Genomic DNA, 10351 nt, shown 5'->3' with positions numbered 1-10351 from the left:
TGCAAGATTTCTGGTTCAATGTTTCACATTATGATTAAATACCTGGGAGCAACACACAGGAAATCTGCCCTCCTCGTGTTTCCCATGCATGCACGGTGCTCTGTGAGTTGCAGGGAGACTAAAACAATACCTGACAGAAGCAGCAAACAAGGTGACCATCAGCTTCTTTCTGTTTGTGGTGAGAAGAAGAGAAGAACGGTGAGAGAAGATGGCAGAGCTGGACCTAGAAATTCCTTTGCACAACTCTGATTAAGAATGGTGAAGCCCGATCTACCATCTGGAACTACCTGTCCTGAATGCAGAAGAACTTTCAGAGCCAAGATTGGACTCATAAGCCACTTGAGAGCCCATAAATAGATCAATGGAACGAAGACCATCATCCTCGACCTCGAGGGATAGCCACGACAACGATATTGAAAATCAACTGAATCCAGAGTAGAACAATATTGCTCTCATTTCTGAGTATCTTGGCACCCCCCTTGGGAAATACAACTCCTGACTTTTTGCAGGACTTTTATTTTCCTTAATTCTTCCCCAGTTTAAAACCCCCCAAATGACATTAACATTAGTGTGACATGCAAAATTTGTTTCCCATGTGATTCTCTTTCTCATTGATCTGAAAAATGTAAGTTCTTCTTTAATCTAGAATAACTCTAGTTAACCTATTCTGTTCTGCTGAAACAGTGCTACTTAAATGACTGATACACAAATGGGCTCTCTGTCCTCACTGAGGTCAGTGACCTCCTGTGACCTCAAACACAGCCTCACAAGTGTGCTTGAGCTGCTTTGCCTGTGGTGATCAAGGTTCTGGTAGCTCACAGCTTTCTAGCCTCAGGATCAAGGCAGACTGCTGTTGTTGACCTCCATCTCATCTCACGGTTTGTTCCTCATTGCTCCATGGGGGACGTCCCCAAACTCTATAATCAAGGAGAAAATTTCATCTGAAATTCAATAAAGACTGCAGATGCTGGAACTGTGAAACAAAACCAGAAAATGCTTGAAACACTCAGCAGATCAGGCAGCACCTGTGGAAAGAGAAACACAGAAATAACATTTTAGGTCAGAGACCCTTTGTCAGAACTGGGAGAGATAAAAGGAGTAATTTTAAATTGCAGTGAATGTGATGGGAGGTATGAAAAAGACAAAGGGAGTATCTCTACTAATATGAGAACAGGTTTGAATAGTCCTGTGATCTTAGGGAGGTCAGAATTATAAAGGGTGGAACATGAGTTGAAATCCAAGTGGGCCTCACAGGTGGATAGAGCAGTTAAGAAGGCCTATGGGATGTTAGCTTTCATAAGTCGTGGGATTGAGTTTAAGAGCCGCGAAGTGATGATGCAGCTTTACAAAACTCTAGTTAGACCGCACTTAGAGTACTGTGTTCAGTTTTGGTCGCCGCATTATAGCAAGGATGTGGAGGCATTGGAGAGGGTGCAGAGGAGATTTACCAGGATGCTGCCTGGATTAGAGCGTATGGAATATGAGGAGAGGCTTAAGGTGCTAGGGCTTTATCCACTGGAAAGGAGGAGGATGAGAGGAGACATGATAGAGGTGTATAAAATATTGAGAGGAATAGATAGAGTAGACAGCCAGCGCCTCCTTCCCAGGGCACCAATGCTCAAGACGAGAGGGCATGGCTTTAATGTTATGGGTGGGAGGTTCAGAGGAGATGTCAGGGGGAGGTTTTTCACCCAGAGAGTGGTTGGTGCATGGAATGCACTACCTGGGGTGGTGGTGGAGGCAGATACATTGGACAGGTTCAAGAGTTTGTTGGATAGGCACATGGAGGAATGTGAGATAGAGGGATATGCGGGAGGAAAGGTTTAGATAGTGTGAGGGTGGTTTGATGGACGGCACAACATGGTGGACCGAAGGGCCTGTTTTGTGCTGTATGGTTCTATGGTTCTATGGTTCTATGGTGAGTTGGAGCAAGAGACACTTACTAAGGAAGGAGATATGGCTGTGGAAGCGAGTTTTGGTCAAAACCTTATTGAACAATGGAAGGGAAAGAGAATCAATTGAGGGTGAACAAGGCAAAAGAGACAGATAGAAATCCCAAGGGAGAGCAGAGGCGAACTTTTTCAAGGTTAGCATTTTAAAGATTCCTAGATCATCGATGGGTTCATTTTGAACATACCTGTGTTCCTGGGTGCGTCTGTTTTTGGCAATCTGTGATCCCAATATCATCCTTGACACTTTCTCTGCTTTTCGGCCTACCACAGCAGGCAGAGCATTTGCCTATATTGCAGGCTCCCCTAAAGTACAGGCACTCATAGACTCTACTTGCAACCTTAAATAGACCTTTCTGGCAACCTTCTTCCGGAAGGACCTGGCTTTAGCCCTGGAGGACCTCTGTTGTGCTAAAACACACTGGAAACATGTTCTTTCTGCACTGGTTTTCATCAACCTGTCTATATTCCTCTGGCCTCCTGTGAGGATCTCCCTCTGCAGAGATGACATCTACAAAGCTAAATGACAACAACTTTGAGAACGTATAACAGGTCAATAGAGAATGGCTCTGAAGATGACTGTGTCAGTTTCAATATGGCATTACCAAGACATATCCAACTATGCTGTTCTGTGAACCTCACACTTATAGATCCTGATTTTTAAGTGATTTCCACAGATAGTGTTAGAGTCTTAAAGTTGTCTTAAAGTTATTAAAAAGTAGTAAAGCAATTTCTAGCCCCTTAGAGTTCACCAAAAAATGCTCTGGCAATTTTTATAAATTGTTGCACATATGAGGTTAAACCCACAGAGTTCCCAGATTTATCAGCAATGATCCTAATTGAACTATGTATCTTGTCCGCAGTTTCCAATGATGAACAGACCATACTTACATTAACACTCTGAGCTCTTCTACTGCATCTTGTCTGTTCAGTAAGAGTAATACACAGTAGTAGTCCTGATGAAGGGTCTCGGCACGAAACGTCGACTGTTTATTTCCCTCTGCCTGACCTGCTGAGTTCCTCCAGCACTTTTTGTGTATTGCTCCAGATACATCTAGCATCAGCAAAATTTCTTGTGTCTCTGCTCAGTAAGAGTATAAAGGGCTTAGACACAAAGTAAGATAAGGTACAGACCAACTATTACCTGCTTGTATGGTGGAATATGGTCAAATGGCTGAAGACTCTAATCCTATTCCTACTGCCTACAACTTTCTTTAGAGTAGCTATTCTTGGATAAGCGATAATTTCAACTTACTAAACTTCAGGAAGGATAAATGAAGAATAAAACCTTCATTTCTGGGCCCTGTCACAAGCCTCAAATCCTTAACGTTTTACCCTATCCAGTCATGTCTTAGGCTGATCTGGACAATCCATAATATTGGAATCTTACTTAGGCTCAAGCAGAGATTCTCTCCTCCATCACAAAGACTGCCCCTTTGTAACAACACAAGCCTTCTCTCTGACTTCAGCTCGTTTGCTGCTGGAACCCTCAGCCCTGCTACTTTTAGCCCCAGATACAACATTGCTCTCCTGCCTACACTCCCATCTTCCTTTTCAGATCTCACAACACTTTTCTGCCCAGAGCTAACCAGACACCAAGTCATACTAAATTATTCCTTCACTCTTTCTCAATTTAAATTGGCCACTGTCCCCATGGCACCACTTTCCCTACACCCAAACCATGACTCAAAGAATTCTAATTCTCATGCATAACTTCCTTCATGGCCTTATTTCTCCTCACATCTGTAAGCTTTCCCAGAACATACATCCCCTGAGTTTTCTATTCCTCTGACACTTGTCTTTTGTACATTTCTTATTCCTTTTGCTTCATCGTTTGCTGCCTAGAATTTCCTTTACTAATGCTCCCACCATGCTTCCCTCCTTTAGGACCTTCTTTAAAATTTACTTCTGACCTAGCCTTTGCTCACTTACAGTATCTCCTTGTTTGGCCCAGCAGTCACTTCTGTAAAGCTTTTTGAGATAATGTTATGCTGAAAGCATTTAAGATGCTGGTGAAATATGAAATATCTTTGTAAAAGTGGGATAAATTCTAAGAAAGAAATAATTGACTGAAACATGCTGAAGTCAAATCTGAAACAAAGCTTCAAAACAAAGTCTCTTCCCCTCTGCAGAATGGACTATTTTCATATGTTCATAAAGCTTTTTGTGAGCCAAATAAATATTTCTTCCCAGCAAAATAACATTGACAATGGAGTTGCAGACTGTAATGGCCTTTTGGCAGCTACCAGTATCTAGAATTACTTCTGTTTTGTAGTTGTCATGTGAGAAACTTCCATCTTTCAAATATCTAAACCAAACTGCTTTTACTGATGTTTCCAGCTATGCCTAGTGCTTCTGGCAATTAAATATTTAATGCTTTAAAATCACTTGTGGTGGGTGGATGTGGCGGAGACTTGTAAAACAAAAACAATGTGAGGGAGCAATAGATGTTTGGATATAAAGAAAATCAAGGGATTAGTGTAGGAATGGGGCACTGAGTTGGAAGGTCAACCATGGTATCGATGAATTTCTGAGCAGGCTTGAAAGGCCAGATGGCCTATTTCTGCTCCTACTCTGGTAGAGCAAGTGCAAGGGGCTAAATGGCCTACTCTAGCTTATCCTTCCTATTTCTTATTTTTTGTCCTTTTTAGATGCAGTTTAACTTCTGCATTGTTGCTTTTTTCCCCCGATTACAAGCCTTTTGCCATTGTTTATAAAGCCTTGTCACACTGATTTCTAACCTGCTAACAATCTTTCATACGAGGAGATATTGTGTAGGCTAGGCCTATTTTCTCCAGAGTTTTGAAGGATGAGAACAAACCTTATTGAAATGCATAAGATTCTTAGAGGGTTTCACAGAATGGATGTGGAGAGGATGTCTTCCCTGGTTAAGCAGTCTATAACTAGCCGTCACAATCCCAAAATTGTGATAGGCCATTTAGGACTGAAATTGAGGAGAAATTTCTCCACTCAAGAGGGTGAATTTCTTTACCTCGAGAGGGCGTGGAGGGTCAATTATTGAATGTGTTCAAAAACAATCAGTAGGTTTGAGGGCATTAAAGAAATCAAAGCACATGGGAATAGGGCATTAAATGAAGCTTGAGGTAAAGGATTCGCTATCGGAGAGCATGCTTGGGGAACCAAAAGGCCTAATTCTTCTTCTATTTCTTATTTTCTTTTTACCATTGTCATAATAGCTATATTATAGATATAGGTGTACTCGTAAGTTTGCCTTTGAGTCTGGAGTATTATAGGCAGTGGGCAAAAAAGATAAAAATAGAGTAGAAACAGCTGGGACAAGTGAAGAGGGAAATTATGCATGGTCTCAGAGAGCATTTATCCCACTTAACTTACTGTGGAGTATCATGTCAACCACCTTCACTTTACCAGGGAGGCTATCATTGAATAATGTTACCTGCAGTTGTCACAATTAAAGCCTCAGATCACAGCATAAGTGCTGCCTTTGATTATCAAGATCGTTATAATTGCAGGCCTGAAAGTAGTTTAATGTTCCACACAGATATATTTGGTTGTGGCTAGGTGTCAAAAGTAGGAACAGCTCTTCCAGGAGAATTGTTGAAAATCATTTGTAGAGGTTCTTGGTAGTAGAAATGCTGCTTTAATTACCCTACAGCATTGCTGTCAGTGTCGACATTTCCAATATAAAAGGGAGAAGTGAGTGTCTGCAAATTATTATTTCTTTTGAAGAAATCAGAGATGGATGAGTCTGTGTTTTATTGGCCTCAGAGCTCACACAAATGGAACCACAAATATTTCAGACTTTGGCTCCAATTTAAGGTTATGACTCTTTCTTCTGAAAAGTTACACAATTTTGCTGCAATCCAAGAAGTCATCCTTAAAGAATTTCAATTCTTACGTTAAATGGAAAAAAAAAATCAGAAGGTGGTACAAGTGGAACAAATGACTGAAACACTTTTGCTGGAAACAATTTTCCAGTCAGGCTTTCTAAAATTGTTGTAATTTCCAAGCAATGTTGACTGTTCAACCTTCTTTTTCTTTTGACTAGATATGATATAATATTTTAAGTTATTATTATATATAATATAAACTGCATTCCTGGTGACTGATGCAGTCACAATGACAACATGTTTGTTACCTTTGAATTAATGAGTGAAAATGACTAACTACTTTTTGGTGTAGTGTATAGTATTTATATTGTGTAGGTTTGTCACACTTTTTAAATTGATCAATTTGAAGGTACATGAAATTTAAGAATAAGATTTACAACAAGGAAACGGAACATTTGGCCTAATAGTTCTACACCAGGGTTAAGTATGACATGTGCCCTCCTCCCTTTCTCTCTATAACTCCCACAACAATTTTTTCTGCTTTAATAAAGCAGAAAAATCTGGATATATTCGGCAGATCACACAGCAACTGTGGAAAGGAAAACAGAGCTCACATTTCAGGCCAATGATCTTTCACTAGAATTGATTCTTTTCTTTCTCACCTCGTTTCCTCCTATGTATCCAAACTAATGGTCTCAACTATTTATTGTGGTCGTGAGTTCCACATTCTAATTGCCCTCTGGATCTCTTCTATAGTTATGGTCTTTGGTTCTAGCCTCGCCTGCAAGTAGATACGTCCTCTGTATTTCTGTGATATCAAACTTGGTCAGACATCCAGGAGTCACCCTTCAGTTTTTTCTGTTATCAGACACTCATTAAAAATTATGGTACTGAAGAGGCTCACAGCAGGAAATATGGTTCAGGTCCACTGTGTCTGAAGAATCACTATTGATCCCATTACTACTTCCAAGCTCTTGGCCTGTAGTCTTGCAGATCACAGCACATCAAGCACTCATCCAGATAGGATTTCAATATTGTTAGGTTTTCTGCTTCTACTGCCCCTTCAGATGTTATGATCCAGACCCCCAGAACCCATGGTAAAATATAAAAAAAATGTTGGAAACACTCCGCTGATCAGACAGCATCCGTGGAGAGAGAAACAGAGTGAACATTTACCATGCACCACAGCCCTCAGGACTCCAGTCTGTATCGGAACTGAGTGGTTCTGATAAAAGTTTGTTGAACTGAAACACTTCTCTCTGCTGTGGGCAACATGAAATAGCAGAGTAGCCTTCTGCATTCCTCAAAGTCATCCTAACCCCCACGTATCATTCAGTTTCCTTGGTCTTCACCTATCAAGACCCTTCTTTATTCTCTGCATCTTCCCCCTTTTCTGCAGCTTAAAAGATGTTTGATTTCTAATCTTTATCAGTCCTGATTGAAAAGTCAATGTTCTCAGACATTGATCCTGTTTTTCTCTCTCTATTGATGTCGCCCGACATGCTGAGCTTTTCCAGTATTATCTTTTTATTTCAAATTTCCAGTATCTGAAGTTTTATTGCTTTTGAATTGTGAAATGAACTTCACATTTGTTCCTAATGGCTTTTGCTGCTGTGTTGGCTTTTGTCTCAAACTTGGCAAAGTGAGGAATTTTAGAGTGAAAAGGAAAGAGATTATGCTTTACTAACTCATTATGTCAAACTCTGCTTTTTTTCAACAGGCATATAATAATTGTTAGAGACAAATATTGGCCAATGTTGTATTGAGAATATCTCTGACATTGAATTAATATGTTCAAATGGCCTGAATGCCAATGTAAATGGTCCAGAAAAATATGAATGCCAAGATTGTTTAGTTGAAATGCAATACAAGAGCTAACAGGATAGAAGTTTTGGAACACTCCCACTTTTGAGGTTTTCAATATCATTCATTCACCGCTGGACATGTTGTCTTCAGCATAGTGCTCATTTGCTGCCTGCCACCAGACAGCTCCAGAGAGTAAAAATACATCTCTAGTGGAGTAACATATTTAATTATATTGCAAACAGCAGTTGAGTTTGTGCTTCTGAGAAGAGTCAGAAGCCACATCTGCAGAAGATACCCTCATCTCCAAGCAGCCATGTGCAGGGTAAAAGGGCGACATGAAGGCATCATGACAACAGTCACATCCCTGCATGAGGCACTGATAATCATCACGGTCGGAAGAACAGTCATAAGAGCATTGTACTTGCTGTTCACTAAAGTGCCAACCATGTCCTTATATTTGGGAATCCTGGGCACCACCCTGCTATTCCCACTTATGCTTTGGGTAAGTGATAAAATTGTTGCCGCCTGTTACCTACTGAATGAAAGCATACACTGCAGACTGAATCTGTTGTAGCTAGGAATGAACTGTTCATAAATAAATCAGGATTGCAGTCAATTTCACTGCAATTGGCTGAAGATTTTGCTGCAAGCAAGGTCATAAATCTGTTGCAAACTACCTGAAGGAGTACAGTCCCTGCACTGTTCTTATGACAAGTACATCACCTATAAGCACTCTCTCATTTGCTCTCCCTGCAGCTCTCCCTCCAACCTGCCTTCTTTTCCACAAGCTACACTTGAGAATCCTAAAATGAACCCCATCATGGCAAAATAAATCTCCAGAAGCCACTTATCATTGACAACATGGTGAGACTACCGGCAGTTGTCAATGATCTCACCCAGCTCACCAGAATAAAGGATTCTAGTTTTGGAGTGCAGCATCCTGGCAGCTGAGTCTTGTGGAGTGGTTAGGTTAGGCTGTGTAAAAGCCCAGTGTTGGGTGGATATAATTGGTTGTAACAGATGTCAATCAGAAGGAGTTGGGACAGGAGGTAAATGAGAAAAAGATAACAGTGTGATCAGGAGAAGAAGGGATGAATTCAGAAAGGAAGGAGGTCATGTGTTACACTATTTGTTTCATCAATTGAACAGTAAACATTGCCTGGATAGAACTTGAAAGGATAATATGGAAGGGGAGATTTGTAAACTGAATTTGCAGGTCTTCCTTTCCATTGAATCTAGTACTATTAGGGGTTTGTGAAGCTCAATTGCACTATCTGTATTCCGCACAAGGAATGCTTGATATTACTGACAATAAAGACAAAATTTCGCTTCAGAGGTTAGTTAATAGCCAACATTATTGATGTGTCTGCAGTTGTACATAGGCTCAGCCAAGCAAGAGCAACAGGCCCTGGGGACAATAGTGAACCAAATGGGCTTTATCGACAATCAGGTAGTTTCACAGTCATTATTATTGATGTTAATTTGAAATTTATTTTATTATTCAAATATAAATTTCAAGCTGGGATTTCAGCTACATGTCTTTCCCAGGTTATGATTGCCCAACTTATGGACAGCTCCTACGTACAAAATAGTGTTTGGGAGACAGGTGGAAAAGATGGAGATGGATTTGTTGGCTGCGGTGCGGCTGCAGACATCTTTTGCCAGGTGGGAAGGAGGCCTTCCTTCGTGCATTCTCTCCCCACCCCCGAGCCACGACTATCAGGGGCTGGGTTGAGCTGAGCAGAGCTGGGAGTGCTGAGCAGACTTGCTCACTCAACAAACGACCTGCTGGAGGAACTCAGCGGGTCGAGCAGCATCTGTGGGAGGAAAGGAATTGTCGACGTTTCAGGTTGAAACCCTGCACCAATCAAGGTTTCAACCAGAAACGTCGACAATTCCTTTCCTCCCACAGATGCTGCTCGACCCACTGAGTTCCTCCAGTAGGTTGCTTGTTGCTCCAGATTCCTGCTTCTGCAGTTTGTTTTTTCTCATCTCAGACTCGCTCACTCAGCGAGTCAGTGAGGCCAGCTGACAGCCACCCTTCCCTCGCCTGCTCAGTCTCCCATCACTGCTGTTTCTGTTTAGTTTCAACATGAGCGTTTCAGGTACAAACAGTTCTCAGGAACAGAACGCTGTTGTAACCCGGGGAGGACCTGTAGTGTCTTTGGATCAATATTACAGGTCATTAGATACTGGTCCACCGACCACAATCTGACTCTGACCTCACGATCTACCTTGTGACCTTGCACTTTATTGTCTGCCTGCACCGCACTTTCTCTGTAGCTTTGACACTTTACTCTGTACTGTTATTGTTTTTACCTGCGCTACCTCAATGCGCTCTGTATTATCTCAATGTAACTGCGGTGTGTAAAGAAATTACCTGTACGATCGGTATGCAAGACAAGTTTTTCACTGTACCTTGGTACAAGTTACAATAATAAATCAATATCAATACCAATACCTAACCACCATACCACTGTATTCCCATCCCTGCTCTTGGTCTTCTTCAAGTAAATTATCTGTTCATATAATTGCAAATGCGACATTTGGATAGTTAGACTATCTATGCTCCTTATAATTTTATAAACCTCCATAAGGCTATGCCTCAGCGTCCTATGTTCCAGTAAGAATAAGCCCAGTCTATCCAATTTTTCCTTATAATTGTAGCCTTCCATTCCAGGCAACATCCTGGTGAAGAGAAAAAAGAAAGGTAGGCTAGGAAAGGGAATAAAAGAAGAGGCATGGCGATGGGGGGGGGGTGCAGTTTGGTTTATTTAAAGTAGGAGA

The sequence above is a fragment of the Pristis pectinata genome, chromosome 1 (genome assembly GCF_009764475.1).
Source record: "Pristis pectinata isolate sPriPec2 chromosome 1, sPriPec2.1.pri, whole genome shotgun sequence".
NCBI lineage: Eukaryota > Metazoa > Chordata > Chondrichthyes > Rhinopristiformes > Pristidae > Pristis > Pristis pectinata.
The sequence above is the reverse complement of the archived record's forward strand: the minus strand, read 5'-3'. Positions refer to the sequence as shown.